Below are 17,664 nucleotides of genomic sequence, written 5' to 3'. Positions count from 1 at the left end.
GTGTTATATTTATAGAGAAAATTGTGGATGGGTGAATAATTGATGGTTATTTGTGAGTGAATGGTGGATGAATAATGGGTAGTTGTTGGTGGCTAGTTGTTTGTAAATGAATAATGGGTGGCTGTTGGTGGGTGGTTGTTAGTAAATGAATGTGAAGTGTTTGTTATTGGGTGGTTTTTTAATTTTGTAGTGGAATGTTTTTTGATAGAGTGCATTATATTTAAATTTCTTTTTTCAATTTATTATTATTATTTTATTTTGTCTAGTCGTGTAGAATGCAAATATTTAAATTTTTTTTAGAAACAGTTTGAAAAAGGTAACAAAAGACAAAAAATAAACAATAAAAAAATCACTGCAAAATCTATATCCAAACAACACCTACAAAATTGGAGGAAAAGTTAGTTGAGATTTTCCAAAATGACATGTGACTATTGGAGCACCATTACTATAATTTGAAAATAATTGTCAAGTTATAGCAATGACAAATGCTGGGGGTGTTTGTTGGATTATTGTAAGCTAAAAGCTGATAATCAGAAAGCTGTAAGTAGAAGCACCCCTTCCTTAATTTCTAAATAAACAGTTTTTCTTAGTTTATTTAAGATATTTCTTCCTAAAAAGTTATAAACAGAAGTTGCACCAAACAGTCTAGCATAAATTCCCAAATTAAAATAAGTTATAATCACCCCCTATAATCCATACCAAACACCCTTGTAATCAATTTTCTCTCTCCCTCTCTATATATATCTTCTCTGTCACTTCTCTCTCTCTCTCTCTCTTGGTGACTGTTGCTGCCACCGCGACAGTAATGATGCGACAGCGATGCCACCGTCCCACCTTGTCCGCCACCAGACTATGGTAGCCACCATCCGGCTTTGCCATTTTCCTCTCTCAAGACACTTCCTCTCTTCCTTTTCCTTCTCCGTCGCCATCCGTTGATTGCTCTCCTTCTGTCACCGCAGACAGATCTACTTCATCTCCACCTTCGCTGCCCCGCCCCTTCTCCCAATCATCCGTAACAATTTCAACCTCACAGCCATCGGAATGTGTGAACCAGCAACGGCGATGAATGCGCGGAAGCTAATCTCAAAGGGTAGAGAGAGACTGATCGAAGAAGCTAATCTAAATTCAAATCTACCACCACCGCCGTGAGATCCAGAGCCGCCATCATCATCCTTTTCGCGTTCTTCCTCAGCCTCCTCTTGTCTCACCGTCGAACACCACCACTTTCTTTCTTTTTCTCTCTCTCTCTCTCTCTCAATCTCTCAGTGCGTACGTATGTGTGTGTGTTTGTTTGTTTGTAATTGGTGACCTCTCTCTCCAAAAAGCCGCTTCGCATTCCGAGGCATAAAAGCAATTTTCCAACCATCTCCAAAGAGGATTTCCCGCTCTACGATTTTGAAAAAAACCAACAATCTCTAACCAATGATTGTTTCTTCTTCTTGGGATTGAACATTCTCTCTTCTAAACTGAATATAGATCTGATTCAAGTGTATATATATACACGCAAATATAAAGGGGTGGAAACAGATCATTGAAGGAAAACAAGTAATCTATGAAGTAATCTAGGGCTAGTTTGGTTTGTATCTCAAGATATAATTTCTAAGAAAAATTTTTAAAGTTTTGCTTGGTTAAAATTTTTTGAAATTTTTTTCCAAAATCACTCTGTCTCTCCTACACATCAATCAATCACTTTTTCTCTCTCCTCTCTCCTTCTCAATCACTTTTTCTCTCACACACACATGTACTCAACTATAACAAAATATCAAATCATTCCAAACTCCCAAAGTATTTTCAAAATATACAGCCAAACAAACCAAAAAAAATTCTAAACTCTCTCCCCAAAAATTTTTTTGAAAATTTATCTCAAAACACACTCCTAATCTTTTTCTTTTTTTTTATTGTCGCTGATTGTTAGATGCATTCCAAATTTTTGTTGTGTTGTTATCGTTGTTGTTATTGTTGTTGTTGTTGATGATGATGATATGATATGATGAAACAGATTGAAAAAAACATATCAACATATCAGTCTTCTCTCACTCTCTCTCTCTTAACAAATCAAACCTAAAAAAAAAAAAAAAACATAAACAAATAAAAATATGTTTTTGTTTGTTATTGTTGTTGTTGAATTTGAATGGATTTGGATGATGAATTCATTCTCATTAATGAGTGAGGTGTCTATAGATCTAATCTGTTAGATATACTACAGATCATATTTGTTTCAACAGATAAAGAAATTGAATTTCTATTTTAACAGAAAAAATTGAACAGATAAAAATTGAAAAATTAAGACAAGAATTTGAACAGATAGAGGGAAAAAAATAGATAGTCAAAAATTTAAATAGATAGGGTTGAAAATTTGAATAGATAGGGAAAAATTTTCAACAGATAGTCAACAAAAGTCAACAAATAAAAAAAAGTTAACAGATAAATTAAGGTGTAAAATTAGAAACAAAATGTCCTTCAAAACAAACAAAAGGATTTTCGATCAAGTTTTTTCACAATGGGTGAATTTCTCACCAATAAAAAAATATCCATTGAATCTAATACCTTATACCTTCTTTAGATTAGATTTATTACCAATTTACCATAATATATATATATATATATATATTGTTAGGACAAAAGCAAAATAAGAGCATTCAAATTGCACCGAAAATAAGAAATAAAATCATATATGAATGGAATAATAGTAGAGACCCACAATTTATATTTCTAAATACACAGACAATATGTGACCATGGAATTAGCATAGGGTGGAACCGAAAAAAAAAAAAAAAAAAAAAATTATGGGGCTAAATTAAGAGAAATTATTTTTACTAATTAATAAAATTCTTATAAGTTAAATAAAAAAATTTGGGTAGACTTATTGTCCACTTATTAGGAAACGTTACTAATTGTTAATTTTCAATTACAGTTTGAAAATTTTGTCATAAAAACGTCGCTAATTATAAGTTTTAGCAACAATGTAAAAAAATATCACAAAAAAGTCATTAATTTTCAACTTTCAGCGACAATTTGAAAATTTTGTCACATTAAAATATCACTAATTGTAAGTTATAGTAACAATTAATAATAACGATAACAAAAAAGTCATTTATTGTCAATTTTAGTGACATATGCAAAAAAGCGTTATAAAAAATTATTTTAGTTACGATTTTATTAGGACTAACTTTCAATATGACTTAATGGAAATTAAGACTAACTATTATGACCTATTGATAGTTTATCCAAAAATTTAAGATTATAATATATGTTTCTTCCTAAAAAATATAAATCATTTAATCTGAACAAAATATCAACAAAAAAAATTTAATTTCATTTTTTTTAACTTTATCATAATTAAAGTAAAACTTAATGCTCTTTTAGGAGAACAATTGTGATAGAGACTCCCACACATACATGACCCCCACAATCCCCACTCTCATTCCAACCACTCATAATGTGGGGCCCACACATACATGAGTGGACCCCACACACACATCAAGGGCCAAGATCAAATTGGGGATCATGGAACTCCCAAAAAAGGGGGTCTCAAACATTATTCGTAGGTGAAAATTTATTTGACTTATAAGAAGGGAATCAAGAATTAAATTTGTGGGGGCCAAATTAGAAGAAATTTTTTTCACTAACTAATAAAATCTTTATAAGTCAAATAAAAGAAAATATAAAGATTATAGACTATGTTTCTTAATAAAATAAAAAAACAAATAATTTAATCTTAGCAAATTATGAACAAAAAAAATTTAATTACATTTTTATAACATAATCAAAGTAAATAAAACACTTTTTCATAGCTCTATTTCATTTAATTTTCTTACAATATATAAATTCAACTAATTGTCATATAAGATGACTTTATTGTAGAGACAACTACATTTTATTACAATTTCTTTTTTTGTACCGCAATATTATATTATCATGATAAGTAAAAGATTTTATCCATTATCTCTTAATTAAAAAAGGTCTTTAGGCAAAAAACAAGATCTCACTATCTCTGCTCTTTAGAGGGAGAGGATGGTATTTTTAACCTTCATCTCCCCTCCATTTCTTTTCTCGCGATTTCTTATTTTTTCCTTGTTGTTCATCAACATTCCCTCTTGTGTTCAATGAATTACAATACAGGCATGTAGGCTTACATCACCAAATACAAATAAATAAAATAACCAAGGAATTAATTCTTTTACATCATTTTGGCATTTTGCCAACAAATATAAGGCCCCATGGCCAACAAATAAAAGACTTCAAGTCTTGCACAAGTCTTCACTCCATACCTGAAAATGGTAAATAATGTGGAATGAACACAAAGGTCCAATAGTGATCCCAATGATCCTAAAAATAGTAACATATAGATAGCAATGATCATGAATGCTCCATGTATATACATATGTAGGTAGTATGACATTTTATATCCAAAACATACTCATACAAATACATTTTTCTCAAAATCCTCTTTAACACAATAAGAAACAAGACCACTTATTACCTTTCAAAATTTTCCATTTACATTTAAAGAAATCTCAACCATTCATTACATTACCACAGTCTCCTAAGGTCAATCTAAATAATATACTCATCTTACTTTTCAATTCATTCCAGCTACAAGGACAACTACTATATTTTATGGCCTTAAGCACAAGTGTAAAGGAAGCATCCACAACTATAAATATATGCAACAATAAATGCATCAACTTACATTATAAAATTTTATCGATCACAAGCACGAAAAGCAAATGATGCACCCTCATACGTCACAATACAAGTATAAAAGTAAACCACACCAAAACTATCACATACCGTAACCCAGCTTCGTCAGGCCATAACCACAACAACACACTTTACTGGGCATGAACCGGAGGGAAGAGAAACCCATTTCAAAGCGGCAAACTTTACCGGACACAAATCCAAAAGGGAGAGAAACCCATATCAATGTGTTTCTGCATTCAACTCAACAATTGGCAAATTTTTCCAAATTTCACAATTTATTAAACGTCAATACCATCCTCTACCGATGGCCAATGACATAGCCTCATGTGGACGCCGTACCTTTTTCGAATTTAAGGCTCGTTTCCCACACAAATGTTGGACTAACTTGCTTTAACAACAAAAAGTCACCACTTAATTTTTAAAGAGAAATTAAGAAACCTTTAACAAGGAAAACTAAGTTAAGGACCAGTCCGTCATAACCAAAAAGTTTCTAAATTCGGGAGCTTAGGTACAAAAGGGGAATGCCACTAAATGAAAGCACCCCCTTTTGCCCAATCCGAAGATTGGCCTCTACTCACTTTCTATTTTATGATTTTAGTGGTTAATTATTCACAAACTTCATTATTAGACCTAAAACCTTTACTAACCCCAAAGACTAGGTGATTTGAATAAAATAAACATCATTTATTTTAGATTCAAAGAATAAAGCCACGATTTCAAACAAATAATGATTTTCCAACAAAATAAGTTTTCAACAAACTTAATCTAAAATAAACAGCATTTATAAAAACATCCAAAACATCCAATTTTGCATAGAAAATCACATAGACTTGAATTATTGAAAAACAATGCAACCGTACAAGCATACATGCTATGAAGGACAAGAAGACTTACCCGGATGCCCACTTCAAGCATCTTACCATGCAAAGTATGATTAAACAAAATACGCATGAGCCTAAACATGCAACTAAACAGACACAATGCAATCCCAAGCCCGATTTAATGGCTACTGATATGATTTAATGCAAACAAAGCAACTAACATATAAAGCTAAATATGTTGAAGCAACATGATGATTTAAACCAGGCCTTATGTATGAATACTACATGATTATTCAAACCTAAACATGATGTTTAAATAAAATAAACAAAATATGTGAAATAAAGCGAAAAACTAATGAAATCACTAACCTAGATGAGCATACATGTAACCTATCATCCTAGCCATGATTACATGATGAGTAATAATCTAGAAGCTATAGAAAATTAAAAGAAATAGAGGACTTACTTGCTGGTTTGCAACAAATTGAAGAGTACAATCGAAAAGCAAGCAAAACATGCTTGAATACTTCCCTCAAGCTGTGGCGAGGCTATGGATGCTTTTCTTCAAATCCTAAATCTACTTTTAGTTACTAAAGTTGCTGTAAGGTTGTATGATTTTGGAGTTTAGGGTTTACGGGAACTGGAGGCAAGAATTTTCTCTCGGGAATCCGAGTAGTGATTGAAGTGAGAGAGGTTTTGGTTTCGTGCATCCTTTAGAACCATGCGTGGGTACGCTACTTCTTCAAAGATTATTTGCGCTATTCTATCACCAGGTTGTATAATGAAAGGTTAACTGGGGTTGATTAACAAATAAAGCAGGAGGTGCCGCAAGGAAAATTCTATTATTAACACAAATTTGCGCTATTCATTAACAATTTTATTTTATTTTTTGAAACAAAATCATCAACAATTATTAACACAAATTATGTTCATAATGACCCTCTTTATTTTCTTTCATACCCATTTTCATATTTTCAATACACACTATTCCACATGGTTCAAATAATATCAAATCATTAATCTTCGCCTTTTACTCATAACCGTTAAACAAACAATTGGGGCTTTTACTTTAAACCATTTAAACATAATTCTCAAGTATTAAAAAACAAAAACAAAAACAATGCCCAATTAGTACACATTAATGTGTGTTTAAGATAGGAAAGATTGGGTACACACCTAACCTTTGGCATAGTGCACAAAGGGGTTGCCCCGTGACTTGAACCCATAACCTAAAGGTTATTAGGCTAAGGTTCTACCATTGAACCAATGGTTATCCCTAACTCTAACTCATGAAACCCTAACCCTCATGACATGCTTTTCGAAAAACACCCAACAGCTAAAGTTTTTAATGCAGTAAAAACTATCACATGTCTATCTATAATGAGGTATTGAAAATGAGCAAAGAAATCCCTACCTCAAAGAAAGAAGAGGATAAAAAGCCCCAAAACCAACTTCATCAGAAATCGATCTCCACTGGTAAAAACATAGCTCTCAAAATGCTCATGGTTTTGGTATAAGGAACTAGTATCAAAATCCCTATGGGTTAGTTAGATCAAAAGGAAATGTAAAAGTTTGAGGGTTCAAGTCAAGAGAGATGAGAGAAAAGAGAGAAAAGATGATTTTAGAGAGAGAGAGAGATAGACAGAGAGATGTCAAAAAGTGAAGGACATAGGGAGTTGGGCATCAGATTTAAGAGATTGGACATGAAAATCGAGCTGAAACGCTCATTTTCGCCTGTGTAGAGCCCACGGACACACGTGCGGCACTCCTTCCTGCATGTGCAGTGGTCCTAGGCCACATGTGCGGTATAACTCAATGACACGCAAGTTGACCTCTTTCACCCACCTCACGTGTGGGCCCATTGGCAACACGTGCGGGGCGTTTGCCCAAAATTTCTAACTTTTCCTGAAAAAATCTGTACATGCAAGATCTCCTGGCCACACATGCGGGGAAGACCTAGTGGTTGAAATTGTTCTGAGGTGTTCCCACCCTCTCTGGTTTCGTCCTTACACCCGAAACTCAAAAAATTTTTAACTCGGAAAGTTTAAGAGGAGTTAAACAAAATTTGAAGGAAACTATAACAGTGCAACACACTACCTGAGACTCCAAAAGTCAAATGACAAGTTTGAAAATCATCCATCAAGGCAGGTTTAAGACCCAGGACATCACATGAATTAGGGTACCACAACTACTAGTTGCGACAATGAATAGATCATGAAATTGATTGTTTTGTTTGTTTGATAGTGATTTTTTTATTTATTTTTATTTTTATTTTTATATTTTGTGTTGCAATAATGCCTCACTGTGTAGAGGTTTTCTCCTTTCATAGAAGGTTTTCCTCCCTATGGAGGTTTGCTTTTCTCCCTATATGGAGACTCGTATCCTCTTTGCATGGAGGTTCTATTTATCATTTTTGGGATCTGATTTGTACTTTGATGTATTTCACTAGATGATTTATTATCAACTATGTAACATATTAAGTCTCGTGCTTTTTTTATAAAACAAAAATTGATAAAACAAGATGAACGGTTAAATTATGTTGAATTTTGTGACATTTAAAATGATTGTATGGGAAGTAAAAATATGTGTAAAGAAAAAAGGGGAGAGAATTAGGTTTTCCTTGTATAACTATGTCGGTCAAACAATAATACTATAAGAATCACATTATTTTACGAAGGAGGATCCCCTTTAGTCTAAAATCTGAACTAGGTCCACCATGAGCCCCATTTTGATAATTCGAATCATTCATTTTTTTTAGATATTTTGTGTATTTCATCCACACACAAAAAATTTGATCAATTTGATGAGTATAATTTGTTCAATTTCTTACATTTCTCATAAAAATAAAAATAAAAAAAGTGTGATTTATTTTTTAAAATATACTTATCATCCTTTTTTTTTTTTTTGTGGTGAAAAACATGGTAAATTCAACTAGTTATAATTATTGGATCAATTTAATTTATTTTATTTTGTGGTTGAAATACACAAAGTGTCGAGAAAATGAATGGTATGGATCATCGAAATGGGGCCTGTGATGGGCCCTACGTTGGACTGGAGGGGATTTGGGTCCTTATTTTATTCTATTTTAGTATTAAATTTATTTTAGTCCCTCATAGTTTGAGGTTGGAACTCTTTACCCCTATAGTTCAAATATAGGCAAAAAAAACATTCATATGATTTTGGATCAAATCCAAACTAATGAAAGATGTTGCACACATGATTTTTCACAAAGGGATTGGTTTTCAGAAAAAGTAAAGTAAAATTCATACAACAAAAAGATAATTTTAGCCTAATTTTTTTGAAACCTAAAATTAGATTAATATGTTAATTAAAATAAAAATAAATAATATAATATAATTAAGGATTGATTTGCAATATGATTAACTAAAAACTATAAAATAAATAATAATTAAGAACTTATCTAAAATATAGTTCAATTAAAATGAAACTAACATTTTAGGAATTACAATAAATAACAAAGAATTTGGGATTAATTGTTATATAAGATATGGTTAAATTAAAATTAGATTAAGAAGTTAGGAATTAAAATAAATAATCAAATATTTAGGATTAAATATGATATAAAATATGATTTAATTAAAATTAGAATACAAATTTAATAATTACAAGAAATAATTAAAAATTTATAATGAATTGTGATTTAATTAAATTAATCTTAGACATTATAAATTATGTGTATGAGAGAAAAGAGAGAAAGAAAATAACAAAAAATGTATAGGATTTGAGGGTATTACAGTTATTTTACATCTATAGCTTACACAATTAACATTTGTAGTTTGGTCGAAAATCATGTGAGAGTTTTCTGACTATATTTGAATTATAAGAGGATAGAGTACTTTGGCCTCTAACTACAATGAGTAAAATAAATTATTGTAATGTCCCAAAAAATATTAAACTCAATTCTTCAAGATTTGCCCATGATCTTAGTTCTATTTCCATTATCAATAATAGTAACATGCAGAAGTCATAAACATCTCCACAATATATTAATCAATGTCGTTCTTAATTTCTATATTTCATTCACGATTTCCAATATTGAGGTTTACAAAAAGAATCATATGAATTAATACATTCATAATTCCTAAGGTTTGAATCGATAGCATGTGATATCGCTATAAAAAAAGTAAACTAGTACAAGTTATGCCCAAAGGGCTACATATTACAATGCCTTGCTAGTTTCATCAAAAGTAGGTCTTAAGCCTAATACAATTAAGCCCTTAGCTATACAAAAATAAGACAAACAAAAGCGAGTTTCACTCTCCAAAATCCTCCCAAAAGATGACAGAGGCATGCCGTCAACACCTGAAAAGATTTTCCACATAAGAGTGAGCATAGAGCCCAACAGAAATAATCTAAATAAAGTGCATGAAATTTAATAATATCATAAGGTGAATGCATATGAAATCCCATGCAAAAATACAAGTTTCGCATTTCGAAAACCTCATGCCATGCACTTGTTCAAAACTAAACCAATCAATTATTCATTTGATAAACAAAGGTGGTAATACGACACTGGTAATCCATAGGTTGGTATCTACAAGTAATCTCATGGAGTACTACCAAAAAAACTTTACCAACTCTTAGCCAGAAGGAAATTGGGACACACTTCACATGTGTTTTTTGGACTTTCACCACAGACCTAAAGCCAACTTAATTCTAAACATTCTTCACCCCTAACCGAATTTACCAAGGTATTTACCAAGGTATTTTCCAATAAATTGATGTCAAGAGCATTTCTCAATTCCAATGTGAGAATTGAAATCATGAGAACATGAGATGATCAATGTTATACATGAATTTGTAAATGTGTCAATTTACGTAGTTCACATGCAATTTCTACAATAATCAATACTATCCTGCACCGATAGGTAAAACAATTATCTCTAATTCAACATTTCCAAAATAAACAACGTATGAAGAAAATCCAATAATTTTCAACACTCTTAATAAGATATCACTTCCATCAATTCCATCATTTAACATACATTTCCAAACCTCATTATTTGCAAAACACATGTTCAACACTTGTAATTTCTCAATAATTTAACCATATAATTTCAATTTCAACATTTCAAAATTCTTGGGTTGATGAAAAATTGGGGATTTCTCATTTAGAAGGTAGATTTCTCAAATTTAAGTTCATAGTCCAACCAATTGAAAGTTTTGAAACATTTAAGAGATTTTTCCCTTTTTATGCATTACATTTTAATAGAACGAAGCCCTAGTCCTCCAAGAGTGTTAAACTATCAAAATAACAAATAATAGAGTTAAACTATGTACACAATGCTTAGAAAATCCCTACCTCAAGCTTGGGGGGGGGAGGGAGGGGAACTCCAAAATCGGTGGTGTCAAAATTCGATCTCCATCGGTCAAAACGATTCGTTTGAGACGCTTATCAAAATTGTCTTAAGAGCTACTGTCTAAATCTCACCATTTTTTTATGGATTAGAGAAAGTGTATGAATTTGGTGGGTGTTACTAGAGAAAAAGAATGTAGAGAGAAAGATTAAATAAAAGTGAGGGAGAGAAGAGAGAGAGAGGTCATAATTTAGGGGTTTGGACACAAAAATTAAGAAGAAAACACAGAAGGTTGCACATGTGGTGCTCCCTGGCAGCACGTGCAGATCATTGCAGCAAGATTACAGCTTTAATTCACTCCATCACCGCATGCGTGTTGGGGAATTTTCCAAATTTATAGTTTAGTTTTTGGGTGTTTTCTAAACCTTCCTTGTTTTTCATTGGAACGCTTGAAATAAGCTTAAGGACTTTGTCCCACATTGGAAAGAGAGGAAAACATGGAGCACTTAATAAAATACTATATGGGATATTCCTTTGAATATGGAATTGTAGAATGGAATCTAGTATGCATGCACTCACACCAGAATGATGGTGCTTCACACCATCCGTACACCCACATATGCACACCAGTGCGTATGGCATGGGCAGTGAGCTGTATGGCACTTGATGGCGCACTTTACACTTAGCATCATCATAAGGCACCATGAGGGCGCTTTTCAATTTGCATCGAACAGGTTGGAGCGATGACATTGATCCGACGTGGCATGGGTGGCGTGGAGTACAGTTAGCTCTACATGGCAGTGATGTAGCCTGTTGGCGATGAGTTAACCAATCGATCGAACGGTTACGTGTCTGATCTGAAGTGGTTTGATCATAGTCGTTGATTAGAGATTCATGCGATCATATGGTTGAGATGACACCCGATTATGATCAGGTGTGATCAATCAAGGCATCTATTTGATGTGAGATTGATCTACAGCATAGATAGTCAGTCCAATGGTCAGATTTGATCGGATGCGATCAAAGGACATGACCATTCAATTAGATGCATCAAGGCCTATAAATAAGCTGCGAAATTAGCCATTTCAATCTATCCACAATCCTAAAAGCATTCCTGCAATTCTCCTTCTCTCTCCCTCTTGATGTAGAGTTTTCGATCAAGAGTTTCTAGTTTTCTTACTGGTAAACAAATTCTGCAGACTTGATTATTAGTGTCTTGCTTTTCTTGATTATATCAAGAGTATTCTGATTTACTATCATCAGTATAGACGCTGATAAACTTGATCCTTAGATTAGGCTTCATTGTATCTTAGAGGCGAATTTGTTGTGACTCCCTACACACCTTTTGGTGGGAGCAAATATTCTCTTTGCAACTACGTAACACAACTTGAAGCGCCAATTTCTTGTTTTACATAGACAAGATCATCGCCAAGTTTTGAAGACTCAAAAACCACTAACTGAAGAATTCGAGATGAATTGATCCAACAATCTAAAGACAACATTTTAATATGGCAATGTCTATCTCGAAAATGACTCAAGATTTCATGAAGCTTAACCATTTTAATAGAGGAAATTTCCGACACTAGCAAAAAGGTGCACTTCCTGCTCACCACTCTCAAAGTGGTATACGTGTTGACTACCCCTTACCCGACAAAGCAAGAAGACGAGACGGTGGAGTGAACTCGTACCAAAACCAAATGGGAGAATGACAACTACATTGGCCAAGGACACATTCTAAATGCACCGTCAAACTCTCTGTTCAATGTGTGTTAACATCTAGAAACAACAAAGTAACGCTGGGACACATTGTAGTGAAAGTACCTCACCGAGGATGCCACTAGTAAGAGATTTCTTGTTAGTAATTTTATGTGTTTTACTATGATTGATATAAAGCCCATTATGGGACAATTCCATGGCATCTAGCATATTCTAAGTCAGTTTCGACAAAAGAGTATGAACATGGATGAATCTATTGTAGTTTCATTTATAATAGAAAATTTTTCATCTTCTTGGAAGGATTTAAAAAAAACTCTGAAACACAAAAAGGAAGATCTCACTTTAGAGAAATTGGCTCAACACCTCCTAGTTGAGAAAGCATCAAGGCTTCTTGAAAGTAAAGATAACTAATTGGCTCAGACTTCGAAGATCCATATGGTGGATGATGGAAAGAGGTTCAATAAAGGGAAGCACAAGCGCAACCCCCAACCCGAGAAAGATGCTAAGAAGCCGAAATGTGCTTGTTGGTATTGTGGCAAGCCAGGACACTTCAAAAATGAATGCCGATCATACAAGAAGAATCCAGAAGCATCAAATGCCAAGAACAAGTTCATATTTATTGTATCTGAGGTGAACATGCTCGAAGATGCTGGTAATTGTTAGATTGACTTAGGAGCAATGACACATGTCTGCAATGATAAGAGTCTTTTCACCACTTATGAACAAGTAAATAATGGAACAGTTCTCTACATGGGTAACTCTTCAACTGTTGTTTTCAAAAGCAAAGGAACGGTGGATTTGAACTTTATATCTGGAAAAGTCTTAAGTCTTAGTAATGTTTATTATGTACCTAATTTTAGGAAAAACCTTGTATCTAGAAGCCTGCTTAATAAGCACGGTTTCAAATTAGTATTTGAGTTGGGCAAATTTGTCCTGTCTAACAGTGGGATTGTTGTTAGGAAGGGCTACGTGTATCAGGGAATGTTCAAACTTAATGTTATCAATAATACATTTATCTCTCCTTATATTATTGATTCTCTTTCGTTATGGCATGCTCGTTTAGGCCATGTTATACTAGAAAAATGCATGATATGGTCAATTTAGATTTAATTCCTAAGTATGATATTGACATGTTTGAAAAATACAAATTTTGTGTGCAATCTAAAATTACTCGCATTCCATGTCCTAAAGTAGATAGAACTACATCTCTGCTTCAACTTGTGCATAGTGATATATGCGACATGCATAGTACCCCCACTAGAGGTGGTAAGAAATATTTTATAACATTCATTCATGATTTTTCTAAGTACTATCATATCTATCTTTTGCATTCAAAAGATGAGGTGCTTGATAAATTCAAGATTTTTAAGACAGAGTAGAAAATCAATGTAATGTCAATATAAAGAGACTTAGGTCTGATAGAGGTGGTAAATACTATTTTCCACAATATTGTGAAAATGTTGGTATTATTCATGAGAAGTCTACACCCTACACACCACAGCAAAATGGAGTAGCTGACATACAGAATATGTAATAACCCGACCCTCGTACATGATTCTGGTATCTTTTCAGTCCTCTATTCTGTGCCTTTGAATGCTTATTGTGAAGTTCTATGTGAATTACGTTTAATTAAGTGAATCTTGGGAATATGAATTCCTATCTGTTTAATACGAAAGATATCTGTTACAATTAAAATGCTTGGTTCAGAAATTGGAGGCCTTAGAGACTGAATTATCTGAAATTGATTTGACATTTGAAATCTGCATGATTTTTAAGCTGTAATGAGATTTTCTGTGAAATTTCAATTTGGGATGATTAAACGATTGAATTTTGTCTTTATTTGCCTTTTGATATACATATATGCTTATGTTCCTTACATGTCTAATTCAAGAATTTTGTCTAAAACTATCTCTTAAGAAGAGAATGGTGTGAAGTAGAGAGAGAGAATCTAGAGAGGTTCATCAAAGGTTAAAGATTAGAAGAATTGAAGGGGGTTTTTGAAAGGTTGAAGCTCAAAAGTAAGTTTACTCATCTTCCATAGCTCCTCTCTAGAATTAGAGTAAGATTTCTTCACAATTGTGTAACCTAGGGCATGGAATTGAATTTAGTGTATGAACATTGTTTAACTTGGTTTCTATTTTGTGAAGTGATCTAGAATTAAGTTGATTATGTTTAAATAAAAGAACTATCTTTTATTGGTAGATTTCCCATGTAAAACTTATATAGTTTTGTCTATATGATGTTCTAAGTTAAAGTAAGTGACTCATGTTCTTAGGTGGTGGATTAAACATCTAATTCATCTCAAGTGTTACATGTTATGCCTTCTAATTGTATGATCTTTAAGTTATATTTTGGTAATTAAAGGATCTAATTTAGGCCTTGTTGATACTCACCAAAGATGGGTTTTATATGAAATTCGGACTGCTCACCCAGGGAAATCGCCGCACGTGCAGGGGTTATGGCCGCACGTGCGGGAACAACTGCCGCACGTGCGGGAGTCACGGCCGTACGTACGGGGAAAATGGGAAATTTGGAGTTTTGGTTCTGTCTAAAAGGCACATGCGGGAGGATTTTGCCGCACGTGCGGGGAAGTTTGCCGCACGTGCGGGGCTCACAGCCGCACGTGCGGCCCATGCTAGGAAAAATAGTTTGCTCCGTTTTACATGCTGGACCCTCGGATATTTTTAGAATTTGTATTTTATGCCTACTAATATGTGTAAAATTCATTTGAAGTGAAATGAATTAAGAAGTGATTTAACAAAGAGGAATGAACTAATTTGCAAGTTGTGAATGTGTGTAGGACACACTCCGGGAGGAACTAGCACGTCATCATAATGCTGTGAGTAATAGTACTGTAATCGCACATTTGATTACCGTTAATAATTCTTTTTATTAACGCTCTACTCTTCACAAGTAGTTATGTTAGCCTTATGTTGATTGGGAATTGGTGTGAACATTGAAAGATTTTGGCGTACATCGGTACGGCTCTGAACCTACTCTGTATTCCGGATAAGATTAATGATTATCGTTAATGTACCAACTTATAAATGCACCTACTTGTAAATTACCCGTGATTCCGTATAAGAATTGCATACAACCATTAACACTATGAAGTTGGTTAATAGAAAGAAATTGAGCGTCAATAACATTGTTACGTGGCTCATGTAATGGTACCTTTATCTCCGGATTATCGTTACTATAACGTTCTGTTAATTGCAAGACAAGTATGTCGATTTACAACGAACCATGAGGAAATCTAAACGTGTCCTTGGGCTATACGTTATTTACTATTGATCGTTAAGGTTAACATTCTGTTATCTGCTAACTCGCAATATTGGGTCATGACAAGCAAATGGAATGTATGTGCATTATGAAATTAAGGTATTATGTATCTCTGAATTATTATTAACGCTTTGTTTAACGCAAATTAGCTATGTTAACTCATGTGAATGATTGGAAGAATCTGTGTGCCTCTGTATACCCTGGGACTAATAATATTTGTGTTTTATGTTAATGTTCTGATGTACATAAGACGATTATGTTAACCTGCAATAAACCATGAGGTTATTCCGTTCTGTTTATTCATCCCATTCATATTGTGATATGATATGAATTGTTCGGTCTTAAAGACCTAATATTTTCTGGTATAGAACAAAGTCCTGTGCGGAACTAAGTGCTGCAATGCGAGCCACCTCTAGAATCCGTACGAGCCACCTCTTGAGTCCATACATATGTGAACTGGGCTTAAAGCCGATGTGAAAGTTATGAGGCCTATGGCCATTCTGTAACATCTGTGAGGCCTATGGCCGATTTATGACATCTGGGCCTATGGCCATTCTGTATGATCTATAATATGAAACAAAGTGCTACGCGGAACTAAGTGCTACGATGTGAGCCACCTCTAGAGTCCGTGTGAGACACCTCTTGAGTTCATACAAGCATGTTAAAGGGCTTTATGCCGATCTGTTAAGGGCTTCATGCCATTCTGACAAGGGCTTTATGCCATTACAAGGGCTTTATGCCATTCTGATAAGGGCTCCATGCCATTTTGCTAAGGATTTCATGCCATTCTGTTAAGGGCTGAAAGCTACTCTATTTAAGATGGGGCCCAAGGCCGTTCTGTAAAAGATACTTTTGTATAAATGGTTTTTGAAAATGACTATGCTATACAATGTTTAACGAAATCCATATTTTGGGTTACGAAATGTTTAATATGATAAGTATTGTATGAAATGATAAAAATGCTATAAATTTCCAACATGTTTATGTTATGATACGTTTTCTGGATAATTTTCCCAAAATGCCTAGATACGCTACGAAACTCCGAATGTTCAAGAGATGACAAGTTTTCTGAAAAAGATACTCTGCTATGCATACAGAAACAAATTAACCTTATGTTCTCTTTATTGATAAATGCTCGGATATGTATTATAATTCAGGTTGAACATTGAATTGTTATGTGCAATTATTCACTGAGCTTGGCTCACTTTATTTTATGTCTGTTTTTCTAGGCACTCAACCTGGAGGTCAACCTTAACCTGTGGCTTCCGTTACCCAGTTGTCAACCCCTGAGTATCTAAACTCTTAGATGTTGACCGTTCAAGTTATAGAGTTTTGCTAAGTTTTTAAGTTGTACCCTAAAAGTCTGTTAAGATTGATGTGTATGTAATCCGTTTAGTTTCTCATGTTTTCGTTATACGCCCGACCTTGAGGGCTGGGTCTGTATGTGTATATGTACATGGCTATCTTCAGATGCACGTCACTGTGTATTTATCTGCGTTATGTTCTGTTTGTGATCCTGGCATAGTAGTGGTAGCTCAATGGATATTATTTTACGTTATTATATGTTATTAAATGCTTCCGTTCAGGCCCCATAGGTTATATTCATCAGGTTTTTGTGTCCGTTTCTGAGGTGGTCATGCCCAAACTTTTAGGGGCGAGTCTGGGGTGTGACAGAATAGGACATTAACAGATATGATTAATGCTAAGCTTTCTTACTCCAGTTTAAGTTCTAATTTTTGGGGTGAAGCCTAGTTCATTGCCTATAACATACTCAATAGAATTGCTCTCAAGGGAAGAAATGTTACTCCTTATGAACTTTCGAA

General features: G+C 33.8%; 1 long non-coding RNA gene across 1 annotated transcript; it reads left to right on the top strand.

Annotated features, from left to right (window-relative positions):
- The first annotated feature begins 14,088 nt into the window (after positions 1-14,088).
- LOC114293208 (uncharacterized) lies at positions 14,089-17,353 on the top strand. The gene is made up of 3 exons (XR_014357701.1): positions 14,089-14,119; positions 15,360-15,398; positions 17,071-17,353. It is a non-coding gene; the product is annotated as an uncharacterized LOC114293208 (long non-coding RNA).
- The last annotated feature ends 311 nt before the right edge of the window (positions 17,354-17,664 follow it).

Source organism: Camellia sinensis, unplaced genomic scaffold (genome assembly GCF_055761805.1).
Source record: "Camellia sinensis isolate YWXY unplaced genomic scaffold, ASM5576180v1 Unanchor10, whole genome shotgun sequence".
NCBI classification, from domain to species: domain Eukaryota; kingdom Viridiplantae; phylum Streptophyta; class Magnoliopsida; order Ericales; family Theaceae; genus Camellia; species Camellia sinensis.
The sequence above is the reverse complement of the archived record's forward strand: the minus strand, read 5'-3'. Positions and strand labels throughout refer to the sequence as shown.